Source organism: Protopterus annectens, chromosome 10.part0, assembly GCF_019279795.1.
Source record: "Protopterus annectens isolate FY-2018-M chromosome 10.part0, PAN1.0, whole genome shotgun sequence".
NCBI lineage: Eukaryota > Metazoa > Chordata > Ceratodontiformes > Protopteridae > Protopterus > Protopterus annectens.
In genome coordinates this window covers 770,201,371-770,215,662 of record NC_056744.1, presented here as the reverse complement: position 1 = coordinate 770,215,662, position 14,292 = coordinate 770,201,371, and the positions used below count along the sequence as shown (strand labels likewise).

Genomic DNA, 14,292 nt, shown 5'->3' with positions numbered 1-14,292 from the left:
GTGTGTGTGTGTGTGTGTGTGTGTGTGTGTGTGTGCGTGTGTGCGTGTGTGTGTGTGTGTGTGTGTGTGTGTGTGTGTGTGTGTGTGTGTGTGTGTGTGTGTGTGTGTGTGTGTGTTGCCAGTCTCACGGAGGGGTTCTCAGCTGGAGTTGGTGCATCTGGTTTCAGCTCTGAGCCCATGACTGTTCATACTGGTGATGGAATAAATTAGCAACAGTTAGAGGGAATAGATCAATAAAGTTACTGTATACAGATGATGCGGTATTACAGAAAGACTCTGAGCAAGAACTTCAGCAAAGGATAGGGGAATGTAATGCAAAACTGAAGGCACATGGGATGAAACTGAGTACAGATAAGACAGCTGTAATGACAGCAAGTGGGAGAAATCAAAAGAAGCTGGGAAGTTAGTTAGAAGGGAAAATAGTGGAATAGTTTAACAGCTCCAAGTATCAGGGAGGGATGGTTGAGGAGAAGGGAAGTCTGAATGAGGAGGTCAAAGCTAGAATCAGAGGGGCATAGAGTGTCGGGGTAGTGCATGACAGAAGAATGGCAAAGAAGCTAAAAAGTAAGGTATACAAAACCGTGGTGCAACCATTAGTAATGTATGGTAAAGAAACCTGGGCAGTAAAGGCAGAGAAGTCAAGGAAACTAGAGGTGATGGAGATAATGTGCTGAGACTGATGGTAGGATGCAAACTGTGAGACAGAAGAAGAAGAAATGATGACATCAGAGCAGAAGCCAAAGTTGCTCCAGTTGCAGAGAAGGTCAAAGAGAACAGATTACGGTAGTTCTGGCACGTGTGATGTCGAACAGAAAGGAAGAAGACAAGAGGAAACGAGGGTTTCCAGCATAAGAGTGGATTGATTATATGAGAGAAGACCTGTGATAGTCAGGCATGACTATCAAAGAAGGCAGGATAGTGGCATTGAATCAAGAGAGATGGTGACAATTGACACATCACCCCAACCCCATGTAGAAAATGGGGAAAAAAGGGGGTTGATGATCTTAATATATTAGTATATCTATGTATATATTTATACATGCATGACTGACAGCAACTATTTGAAATATATTGCTGTGAGCATTTGTTTTTTTCACTGTCATCTCATTGTAACTTCAGAGCACTACAGAGAAGATGGCTGTCTTTTAGGGGTTGGAGTGGGAAGAATGCTGTGCATATGTATGACAGCAAGAACTGAAATGCGTAACTGTGATCATTTACTTTTCTCATCTTTTTCCCAGTCTAACACCAGATGGGTATGCAGTTGACAGTCTTTTTTGGGATGAGGGCAGGCACTATTCCTAGACATGATTATTGTATTTTTGCAGATATTTGTCTTCTCATTTCATTTGGGACTACTGTTTGTTTCAGTCTTGGACACAACTTATTTTGTCCTTGAAAGCAAAAAATAAAGCTTACTCATGTTTTTGGCTGAAGTCATCATTTGGATTAAAAGGCTGGAAAAGAAGAGGTCTAAAATCGCCCTCGGGACATCTAGAGCCGTATGTCTCTGGGAACCTAGTGGCCTGCCCATCCTCTGCTTAATGTCATAGCATGTAGTCTTCATACTTTTATCCATAGAACAAAATAAAAAAGTGAGACATCAGCATATTTTGCAGAATTGTAAGGAACAAAGATTCAATAGCAAGTACAGTTTTGTTCTAAGATGTTTAGGTCAAAATATAAGCTATAAAATAGATATTGTTTTGTTTTTAATAGTGGAATAGTATATATTTGTGATAACTAATCTAAAATAAATGTAGTTGGCTGGTGGAGGGGCCTGTGAGATGGGAAGGGTGGAACCAGAAAAATGTTCCATATTTGGTCCAAGAGTTGTAAGAATGGCCCTGACTAAAATAAATATATCACAGTGCTGTAGATAACATCCATAGAAACAATAATGTTCACCTAAAATTGCCTTTTTATGCTGGTAGGAGCACAACAAAAAGAATTATGTGAATCTTTTGAATGTATGACGAAGGCAATATTTGGCTAGTTGGTTGTAGTGGGCAGTTGTATATGAAGACAAATCTTACATTTCTGGTTACACTCAACAACTTTAAAGACCATACCTCTTAACCTCTTAGAGGAAGAAATCTGGACACGGCCATAAATAAAAGTGGGGCAAAGGACAAAAAATAGGGACAATTTTTAAATATTGCTCTTACAAACTTAGAAAGTTAAGAACACAAAAAAAAGTATAAACACCAAATATGCTGCTTCAAGCACAAATGGACAAGTCCCCAAGGTGATCAGCTACTGAAAAACACACTTCTTTAATAAAAATTACATGTATTATTTGTAAATAATTCATTCAAAACATATACATGAATTCATATATATGTACATATGTTTAAAAAACATTAAAAAACATTAAATTGAATTATTTACAGTGAGGGTTAACACTTATGGATTTATATATGATGGGAATCATAGGTTCATAGATTCATACTAGGCTATCTGCCCTAGGGCATTTATAAGCCTAGACAGAGTGTGTTTGGCTTTCGCCACCCATTTTAAATTAATTTTGCTATGCCCTTTTTTGAGGTTAGTATACTGTGCCTCTGTCTAACAGTGACACAGAAGTGATACCCGGGGTAAACTTATGATCCCCCATGCACTCATCAAGATTCCTCTTGAAGAGAGTCAATAAGGGACTCTGCCTAACCTGGACTGGGATTTTATTCCAGAGTGAAGGGAACGTCTGGGTTATGAATCTGTCCCTCCAGCATGTCCTATTTATTTCAGTGCTGAGGTTCAAGTCTCTCAAGCACGTAGCTCGATGGGATTTGGATTTTCTGAGGTGCAGCATGTCCATTAATTCCGGGTTGGACATAGCTTTATACGTCAAGCACAGATCGCCTCTGAGCAGGCAGTATGTCACTGAGTAGAGCTGGAGTTTCTTTAACCGGGCAGCATATGGCATCTGTTTGAGTCCTTTGATCCTCTTGGTGAGGTACTTTTGGGGTCTTTCCAGTTGCTGCAGGTGTCTGGTAAAGTACATCCCAAAAGGGGCATTGTACTCAATTATGGGCCTGATGAGGGATGAGTAAAGAGGCACAATGACCTCCCCTGATCTAGATGTGAATCGCTTCATGATTAGGTGGGCTATATAAAATGTTTTTCTAACCACTTTGGCCACGTGGTTGTCAAATGAGAGATTGCTATCAACTTGGGTCCCCAGGTCCCTAATTACTTCTTCCGTACTTAATGGATTACCACTTATGTGGTAATTTGTGGGCACTTTGTTTTCGCCAAAGGGGATGACTATATACTTTTTGGCGTTTAGCTTGAGGCCATGGCTCTGGCACCAGTTGTCTGTTTCTATGAGGCCCTTTTGGAGGATGCTTGTGTTGGCTGGAGAGTCAATTATGGCGCCCAGTTTGCAGTCATCTGCGAACTTGGTCAGCCACAGTCCTTCCGTGTTGGCCTGTACCTCTAAGAAATATATACCGAACAAGGGAGGTCCCAGGACTGAGCCTTGTGGGACGCCACTTGTAACTGGTTTGGAGTCTGACATGGCTCCAGCAATTCTAACCATGTGGGTTCTGTCCTTGAGCCAGTTTGCAACCCATCTAGTGACATAGGGGTTTATATTTAAGCTGGTGAGCTTATCTATAATGCCCGAGTGGGGTATTGTATCGAAGGCTTTTGCGAGGTCCTGGTAGGCTGTGTGGACCACCTTCCCCTCGTCAATGGCTTGGTGACTGTTTCAAAGAAATTGACCAGGTTTAAGAGGCAGGATCTGCCCTTAACAAAGCCGAACAGGGTAGGATCCAGTGTCTATAGGTCCCCAATATCTTTATTTATAAGGTCCATGATGATCCTTTCCATAGCTTTGCAGACCAAGCTAGTCAGGCTTATGGGGCGATAGTTTCCAGGATCCATTGAGGCACCACCTTTGTGGAGAGGGACCACCATTGCTGTATACCACTCTTTGGGTACATATCCTGTAGTAAGGCTGAGATTGAACAGTAGTTTTATGTTTGGGTTTAGCTCTTCTTGGAGTTCATGTAGGACGCAGCCCGGGACACTGTCTGGTCCCATTGATGCTGTGCTTTTTGCTTTGGAGAGGGCAGCTCTTACCTGAGCATCTGAGATGTCAGGGGGGCAGCACTCTGCTGGGATAGATATTTGCCATTTTGGTGGGGAGGGGGGGGAGAAGTTTGCGCTGAACCTGTCAGCTAGGATGTTGGCAATGTCTGTGGGTTCGGTGTATTTTTTGTCATTTTGGACTAATTCTGAGCATATCTGGGAATTCCCACCCAGGTTCCTAACATAACTAAAGAAAGCCTTGTAATTATCCTTAGTGTCCTGTGCAATTTTTCTCTCGAAGCTGGCCTTACACGATTTTATGAGTGCCCGTAGTTTTTGCTAATACTGATCAAAGATGCCTTCCCTTTTTGGGATTTTGCTCTATCATGTAGTAGCTTCCTCCTTTTGTTGTATAGTTTGTTTATGGCTGGGGTCCACCAGACAGGACGTCTACCTTTGGAGGATTGGGTCTTGGTTTTATTTGGGATTGCATGATCCATGCATTCCTGAAGGTGTTCATAGAATGCGTTTATAAAGGATTCTGTGGTCTGGGCTGTATTTTCCACAGGCCCGGGGGCTTTGAAGGATTCCACCTCGGTTTTGAGGAGTGTGAAATTTGCTTTAGAGAAGTTTTTCACTGTGGTTTTCTGGGCATGGGGTCGGGATGTGAATATCCAGTGAGATTAGTTTATGGTCTGATCTTACCAGTGAGGGATGCACTTCTGGTCTGGAGCATAGAGTCCCCATGTTGGTGATGATCAGGTCCAGTATGTTTTCCCCTCTTGTGGGAGTGGTAACAAGTTGTTCCATAGCATTTGAGTTTATAAATTCTAGGAACCTTTGGGCTAGGGTGTTGGAGCTAGAGTAATGCTCCCAGTCTATGTTTGGGTAGTTGAAGTCACCCAATATAATGGTGTTTGGAGAGACCTTCATATTTTCCAGTGTTCTCAGGAAGGCCGAGTGGAGTTCCTGGGTTTGGGAGGGTGGTCTGTAGCAGGCTATAAACTGGAAGGCAGTTTTACCCACTGTTAGTTGCACATGGATAGTCTCTGATGCTTCATGCTGTGCCACCAACCTGGAAGTGTGGGTATCTTTGACGAATATTGATACTTCCCCTCCTTTTCTTGTTCGGTCCAAGTTTTGAGGCCAAAAAGTATGGTATGAGGTATAACCTGGTAGTGCTGGGGTGCTCTCAGGAGCCTTGAACCAGGTTTCTGTTACTGCACAGATATCGATGTTCTCCATGCTAAGGAGAGTTTCGAGTGCATGCATCTTGAGGTTTAGACTTCTGGCGTTGAGTAGCATTACTCTTAGTTTCTTATCCCTTGTGATACCTATGGAGGTGGGTTTGTCTTTTGAGCCTTGCCTAAAAAAGGCACTATGGGGGTTTGCATATATCCGAAAGCCCAGGGGTGATAGGTGCAAGCCGTCCCTAGTGAAGCATCGTGGCTTGTCGAGCATGTCATCCCAGGCTGACAGGCATTGGATCCCCTTTGAATGACACCAATACTTAAGCCAATTGTTGAAATTGATCATCTTGTCTTCATATTGTAGCATCATTCTTGGTGAAGGTAAGATGCTACTCAAGGTCAGGGTCATACCGGCCTGGGCTACATGCTCAGAGAGCTCCTCTATGTCTCTTTTCATGTAGTCCAGGGAGGTACATCTCTGGTCATTCACACCAGCATGGACAATGACTGAGTCATATTTGTACTTGCTTTGGAGTGACCTGAGTGCTTGTGTTATGTGACGGATCCTAGCGCCCAACAGGCAGCTCACCGTGACCTTCTCCTTGTTCAGCCTGGTGAGTGGGACGTCAGTGTGCCTGACGATAGAGTCACCTATTACAAGTGTATCAGGTGTGTTATTTAGCCTTAAGGGCTGTGACTGTTCGGCACACTAGCTTTGTGAGCTATGTGTCGCACGTGTTTTGTTTTGAGGTAGCGGTTGCTTGGGTGTCTGCTTTGGAGGTCTCTGCTGCTTAAGCAGATTTTTATTTAGAGCCTCCGAGTATGTTTTTGTGTGTTTATGTGTTTGGTTTGCTGTCGTGGTAGGTCTATGTGAGACTGGAATTGTAGTGAGTGTGGTTTCCTTTTCCTCCTGACTGGTTACGCCAGTACTGAGTTGAGAGAGCTTAGCCCCCAGTTTGGCTATATGGTTGCATCTCTCACATGTGTTGGAATTTGTTGGGAGGAGGAGAGGGTTGTCTGTGTACATGAGGCAGTTGTAACATGAATTGTTAGATTCAAATAGAATGAAAAAGCCTGGAATTGTCCAGGCGAAAGCGCTTGGTGTTCGTTTTGTGAATAAAAGTTTTCTGGTGGAAATACCTGGTTGCTACTCCTTTATTTTCAAAGAAGAACTTTGTTATTCTTGGCTGGTACTTATTTGTGCTGCTTGGCTCGCTATTTCACTAGCTGTTGGAAGCTGTTTCACGGAGACTTTTTGCTGACTTTAATTACCGTTACGTTGGTATTGTCCTGGCTTGGTGAGTTGTTCCAGTTCCTGTTTTCCTGTGCTTTTATCCACTTCGTTTGTTAGATTCAAATAGTAGTTTCTTTAAAATGTTTTTACATTTTTAGTGGTTCATAAATAATTTGTGTCAAGGCTAAATGTTATATAAACTCATAGTGTTCTATTTATATGTATTCTGATGTAGTCCACTTGATGTGGATGAAAGCGCTAAATGCATGTAATTTTTATTAAAGGAGTGTGTTTTTCAGTAGCTGATCGCCTTGGGGACTTGTCCATTTGTGCTTGAAGCAGCATATTCGGTGTTTATACTTTATTTGTGTTCTTAGTTGGTCACTGATACACTTTTTGGGTGCTGTTTAAACTTAGAAAGTTGATAGACTAACATGTTTTGCATTAGCATGAATTTTCTGAAGGGTATAAAGTCTGAAACTCAAATCTCTGTCATTATTTTTTAACTACAGTCTTTAATGATTTGTCGCTAATTTTCCAGAAAAAACACCATTTTATAAAAAATGAACCAAAAATATGATGCAGAAATCTGGACATTCTGCGAAAATCTGTACAGTTGAGAGGTATCTATTTTTTTACTTCAGCAGTCTGCTGGAGTGCCTTCTGTGTGGAGTCTGCATGTCCTCCCCGAGGGCAAGTGACGTTTAATGCCATGCAGGCAGGTAGGTGCGTGCGTGAATGGGTGTGCCTTCTTTTAAGGTTGGGCATCGGGCTGGCACCTCAGCACCGTAAAAATCCACTGCCAATCATTAGCGGACCGGAGTTCCGCTGTGGCGACCCCTAACTGGGAAAAGCCGAAAGACATTAGTTTAGTCATGACAATTTCCACCAACTGGCCAGGCATTGTTAGGGTTTCAACCTTTTCAGATGTCCTAAATGGGACATTTTTCATGGAAAAGTGATATTTTACAGGACAAACCATACCCATGACCAGTGCATGGGACCAGACTTGAATTTATTACCAAAATAAAATTTCACTCTTGTACAATTTGAGCTGCTCCTGTTGTGCCTTATCACACTAAGATATTTCAGATGCAAAATATTTATTTGGTACAACTATTGGTGGAAACCTAGAACACATTTATTTCCTCAAATATTGGGACATCTGCTGTGTGTGTGCATGCATGTGTGTGTATGTGTCTATATATATATATATATATATATGTTTAGCAGGATACAGTTGCCGAAATATGGTCCATCCTGCATGAAGAGTGAATGGTGGGAACCCTAGGCACTGAGATGAATTACAATTACCTGTATGTATTTTTAAACTTTGTTTTGGGTTAATTTGTATGTCAGAACATACCATAGCTCTCAACAAATCAGGTACAAATTTCAAAAGAATCAGAGTCAGATCTAGAATTAATCAAGGACAATCAGGGACACTTAAAATAGTGGTACTATTAACATGAGGCATTGACAGAAGAAGACAAACGTGAATTAATATACATTTTCTGAAATAAAAGAAACATATAACACTAATTATTGTCAATTATTATTAAGTGTAATGCACCATTTGTTCTCCAAAGTCACCAGTTTTAGGAGAGAATAAGAGGGACAGAGTTAATCTAGCTCAAAATCAGAGTCGTCCCTGAAGATCAGGGACACAGAGAGGGAGGGAAAAGACAGCAGTTTCCATTTAAACGATTCCTTCATTTAAATATGGTTTAATGTGTGTTTTAAAAGTTAACCACTGGACATTTGATACTAATGATGTGACAAATACAATTTATGAATAATGCAGGTTCTCTATAGACCAGTGATGGCGAACCTATGACACGCGTCAAAGGTGACATGCCATGACATTTTGGGTGACAGCGTTCACCAACACCCAAGTTACCAAAGGAACTGCTTTTGTATTCATTGCATGTATGAAGTGAATTTAATTGCTTTGTGCCAGGAGCCAGTTCAACAACAATGCTGCAGAGGTAAGGAAGTTATTAACCTTAAAGAGTATTTTGGTATACTGTCTCGATACAATCTGCAAAGGGCAGTGTTGACATTGTTTTCTCTTTGTGGTTTCACTTCTGCAAAAGGCAAATAGTCTGCATTTCTGGGTGATGTTTTACATTCTTCTCAACTGTCCCTCTTAATCCCTCCTAAAACTGGTAACTTTTTACACTTAATAATGACAATAATTAGATTTATAGACTTATTTTACTTAAGAAAATGTATATTAATTTACTTTAATTTTTTTAGTAGTTTAAAACTGCCCATGTCTCATTTCTGTATTTGTCTCTGCTTCTGTTAAGATTTATCCCTTTAGATCTATGCTATTTTAGTATTTATTTATTTTAGGGGGGAGGCGACACACCAGCAGAGTCAAGTTAGATATTCTCTGATTTTTTTTTGACATGCCCAGCCCAGACAGTTTGCCATCACTGCGTAGACCAACACTTTGTTTCCCCTCCCCCATGCTACGCCAGATCGAATGGCGAGGGTTGCCCCAGTGATTACAAATGCTTTCCAACTGTAACATATGTCACGTGGGTGAAAAGTTATAGCGATTTGAAATACTTATTGAAGGACTGGTTTTCTTGAGAGGCATAGGCGATGAAAACGATGCGTGTACTTCTTTCCATGTTTTTGTATTTGCTATTCCAATGCAGTAGGCAGCTGATATAGACTTGTTACAAATTGGACGGATTATAGATTATCTGCATTTATTATTTGTCATTAAGATATGTGCAAGAAGTGATCACTAAAGAATCGCTTAAAGTTAAGGTAAGCTGATCTCTTAGAGAGTTAATAAGTGTGGAGTAAAATCATATGTTCCAGTTCTATTTTATGCTTCCTTAAGTTGCATTTACCTGTATAGTTTGAGAAACGTAGTGTTTTGCAACGACGACGTTTACTCCCTCCTTTCACTGCCGTTCACGTTAAAAGTGTCTGTGCATCAGCCTTCTATCTTTTTGCAATAGCAATGTTATTTAGGTTTCTGTCTGCGCATATGTGGCAAAAGTACATTTAACTTTTTTTGTTGAATCCATGTACATATGTGATTTTGACATTTTGGTCACGTTTTTGAAGTATGAGTAAGAAAAAAAGCGAGGATATTTTTAACATTATTATGTTATGTTGCTGTAGCCGTAATTGCCTGTATGAAACGTTCATTAGACATTGTCAGTGAAAAAAATGTAATAGTTGCTGTCATTGATTAGTACTTAACATGCTGGCGAAGTCCTGCTATTATGGTCTGAGTAAAATTTCCATACCTCTCAAATGACCCTGATTTTGCTCAAAATATTGATCCATCCAAATGACCCTGATTTTGCTCAAAATATTGATCCATCCGTCATCAGATACACGATTTTGGGGTAAAACTGTGATGGTTAAATTCATTATATACAAACTTCCCTACTGGCCCTTTTTTTTTTAAATTATAAAGGAATTCCCAGTACTATTCTAGCATGCCCAAAGGTCAGTTGTCAATCTCCTCTCCGGTCCAGCTGGTGAATCTCGGAATCTTGAGGCAATGTTACAACTGCCTCATGTGCTCATCCTCTCCTCCTCCCAACAAATTCCAACACATGTGAGAGATGCAACCATATAGCCAGACTGGAGGCTAAGCTCTCTCAACTCAGTACTGGCGAAACCTGTCAGGAGGAGAAGGAAACCACACTCACTACAATTCCAGTCTCACATAGACCTACCACGACAGCAAACTAAACACATAAACATACTCGGAGACTCTAAATAAAAATCTGCCTAAGCAGCAGAGACCTCCAAAGCAGACACCCAAGCAACCGCTACCCCAAAACAAAATACGTGCAACACATAGCTCACAAAGCCAGTGTGCCGAACAGTCACAGCCCTTAAGGCTAAACAACACACCTGATACACTTGTAATAGGTGACTCTATCGTCAGGCACACTGACGTCCCGCTCACCAGGCTGAACAAGGAGAAGGTCACGGTGAGCTGCCTGCCGGGCGCTAGGATCCGCCACATAACACAAGCACTCAGGTCACTCCAAGGCAAGTACAAATATGACTCAGTCATTGTCCATGCTGGTGTGAATGACCTGAGACATACCTCCCTGGACTACATGAAAAGAGACATAGAGGAGCTCCCTGAGCATGTGGCCCAGGCCGGTATGACCCTGACCTTGAGTAGCATCTTACCTTCACCAAGAATGATGCCACAATATGAAGACAAGATGATCAATTTCAACAATTGGCTTAAGTATTGGTGTCATTCAGAGGGGATCCAATGCCTGTCAGCCTGGGATGACATGCTCGACAAGCAACGATGCTTCGCTAGGGAAAGCTTGCACCTATCACCCCTGGGCTTTCGGTTGGCAAAGGCTCTTGCTACCCCCATAGTGCCTTTTTTAGGCAAGGCTCAAAAGACAAACCCACCTCCATAGGTATTACAAGGGATAAGAAACTAAGAGTAATGCTACTCAACGCCAGAAGTCTAAACCTCAAGATGCATGCACTCGAAACTCTCCTTAGCATGGAAAACATCGATATCTGTGCAGTAACAGAAACCTGGTTCAAGGCTCCCGAGAGCACCCCAGCACTACCAGGTTATACCTCATACCATGCTTTTCGGCCCCAAAACTTGGGCTGAACCAGAAAAGGAGGGGGAATATCAATATTCGTCAAAGATACCCACACCTCCAGGTTGGTGGCACACCACGAAGCATCAAAGACTGTCCATGTGCAACTAACAGTGAGTAAAACTGCCTTCCAGTGTATAGCCTGCTACAGACCACCCTTCCAAACCCAGGAACCCCACTCGGCCTTCCTGAGAACACTGGAAAATATGAAGGTCTCTCCAAACACCATTATATTGGGCGACTTCAACTACCCAAACATAGACTGGGAGCATTACTCTAGCCCCAACACCCTAGCTCAAAGGTTCCTAGAATTTATAAACTCAAATGCTATGGAACAACTTGTTACCACTCCCACAAGAGGGGAAAACATACTGGACCTGATCATCACCAACATGGGGACTCTATGCTCCAGACCAGAAGTGTATCCCTCACTGGTAAGATCAGACCATAAACTAATCTCACTGGATATTCACATCCCGACCCCACCCCCTGCCCAGAAAACCACAGTGAAAAACTTCTCTAAAGCAAATTTCACACTCTTCAAAACCGAGGTGGAATCCTTCAAAGCCCCCGGGCCTGTGGAAAATACGGCCCAGACCGCAGAATCCTTTATAAATGCATTCTATGAACACCTTCAGGAATGCATGGATCATGCAATCCCAAATAAAACCAAGACCCAGTCCTCCAAAGGCAGACTTCCTGTCTGGTGGATCCCAGCCATAAACAAACTATACAATAGAAGGAGGAAGCTACTACATGATAGAGCAAAATCCCAAAAAGGGAAGGCATCTCTGATCAGTGTTAGCAAAAAACTACGGGCACTCATACAATCGTCTAAGGCCAGCTTCGAGAGAAAAATTGCACAGGACACTAAGGATAATCACAAGGCTTTCTTTAGTTATGTTAGGAACCTGGGTGGGAATTCCCAGATATTCTCAGAAGTAGTCCAAAATGACAAAAAATACACCGAACCCACAGACATTGCCAACATCCTAGCTGACAGGTTCAGCGCAAACTCCCCCCCCCCCACCACCACCACCAAAAGGGCAAATATCTATCCCAGCAGAGTGCTGCCCCCCTGACATCTCAGATGCTCAGGTAAGAGCCGCCCTCTCCAAAGCAAAAAACACAGCATCAATGGGACCAGACAGTGTCTCGGGCTGCGTCCTACATGATCTCCAAGAAGAGCTAAACCCAAACATAAAACTACTGTTCAATCTCAGCCTTACCACAGGATATGTACCCAAAGAGTGGCGTATAGCAACAGTGGTCCCTCTCCACAAAGGTGGTGCCTCAACGGATCCTGGAAACTATCGCCCCATAAGCCTGACTAGCTTGGTCTGCAAAGCTATGGAAAGGATCATCATGGACCTCATAAAAAAAGATATTGGAGACCTACAGACACTGGATCCTACCCAGTTTGGCTTTAAGGGCAGATCCTGCCTCTTAAACCTGGTCGATTTCTTTGAAACGGTCACCAAGGCCATTGATGAGGGGAAGGTGGTCCACACAGCCTACCTGGACATCACAAAAGCCTTCGATACAATACCCCACTCTGGCATTATAGATAAGCTCACCAGCTTAAATATAAGCCCCTGTGTCACTAGATGGGTTGCAAACTGGCTCAATGACAGAACTCACATGGTTAGAATTGCTGGAGCTATGTCAGACTCCAAACCAGTTACAAGTGGCGTCCCACAAGGCTCAGTCCTGGGACCTCTCCTGTTTGGTATATATTTCTCGGAGGTACAGGCAAACACGGAAGGACTGTGGCTGACCAAGTTCGCAGATGACTGCAAACTGGGCTCTATAACCGACTCTCCAGCCGACACAAGCATCCTCCAAAAGGGCCTCATAGAAACAGACAACTGGTGTCAGAGCCATGGCCTCAAGCTAAATGCCAAAGAGTGTATAATCATCCCCTTTGGCAAAAACAAAGTGCCCACAAATTACCACATAGGTGGTAATCCATTAAGTATGGAAGAAGTAATTAGGGACCTGGGGACCCAAGTTGATAGCAATCTCTCATTTGACAACCACGTGGCCAAAGTGGTTAGAAAAACATTTTATATAGCCCACCGAATCATGAAGGGATTCACATCTAGATCAGGGGAGGTCATCGTGCCTCTTTACTCATCCCTCATCAGGCCCATAATTGAGTACAATGCCCCTTTTGGGATGTACCTTACCAGACACCTGCAGCAACTGGAAAGACCCCAAAAGTACCTCACCAAGAGGATCAAAGGGCTCAAATAGATGCCATATGCTGCCTGGTTAAAGAAACTCCAGCTCTACTCAGTGGCATACCGCCTGCTCAGAGGCGATCTGTGCCTGACATATAAAGCCATGTCCAACCCGGAATTAATGGACATGCTGCACCTCAGAAAATCCAAATCCCATCGAGCTATGCGCTCGAGAGACTTGAACCTCAGCACTGAAATAAATAGGACATGATGGAGGGACAGATTCATAACCCAGAGGCTCCCTTCACTCTGGAATAAAATCCCAGTCCAGGTTAGGCAGAGTCCCTCATTGACTCTCTTCAAGAGGAATCTTGATGAGTGGATGGGGGGATCGTAGGTTTACCCCAGGTATCACTTCTGTGTCATTGTTAGACAGAGGCACAGTATACTAACCTCGAAAAAGGGCATAGCAAAATTAATTTTAAAATGGGTGGCGAAAGCCAAACACACTCTGGCTAGGCTTATAAATGCCCTAGGGCAGATAGCCTAGTATGAACCTATGAACCTAAATGTCCTTGGTTTTTCATGAATGTTCCTGATTGTGACTCATTTTTTTTTTTATCCCTGGCCCTCAACCCCTTTTAAAACAGTTGATCTTTGAAGAAAAGAGAAATTAGTACTTTTCTGAAGTAAAATAATTGTAATTATGGCCATTATTCACGAAGTGTAATTTACAGTTTTTCTTGAATTTTTGTGGCAAAAGTGTACTGATGGTGCATTTACTTCTGCATTTTATTGGTGCTAGTGTAAATCTGGGGATGTGATTTGCCTTCAACTGTGCATATCGGGGAAAATACTTCTTTCTCGGCAGTAGTATGGAAACTCTTACCAGTCCTTCACTTTCTTCTCCTGTACCTAAGGAAACTGTTAGGGAGCCCTTGTCTACACTGTGGGCTTAGTCGGTGCCTCATTTGCTAGTAGCTGATTCTGTAGCGGCTACAGGTTGTTCACAGACCACTCTAGTTTCT

General features: G+C 42.5%; 1 protein-coding gene across 1 annotated transcript in view; it reads left to right on the top strand.

Annotated features, from left to right (window-relative positions):
* The first annotated feature begins 8,958 nt into the window (after window positions 1-8,958).
* Window positions 8,959-14,292, top strand: part of LOC122813330 — a 1,602,747-nt gene continuing 1,597,413 nt past the window's right edge. Inside the window, exon 1 of the mRNA XM_044085591.1 lies at window positions 8,959-9,243. The gene's annotated coding sequence lies outside the window, so the exon portion shown is untranslated. The remainder of the gene's footprint in view (window positions 9,244-14,292) is intronic.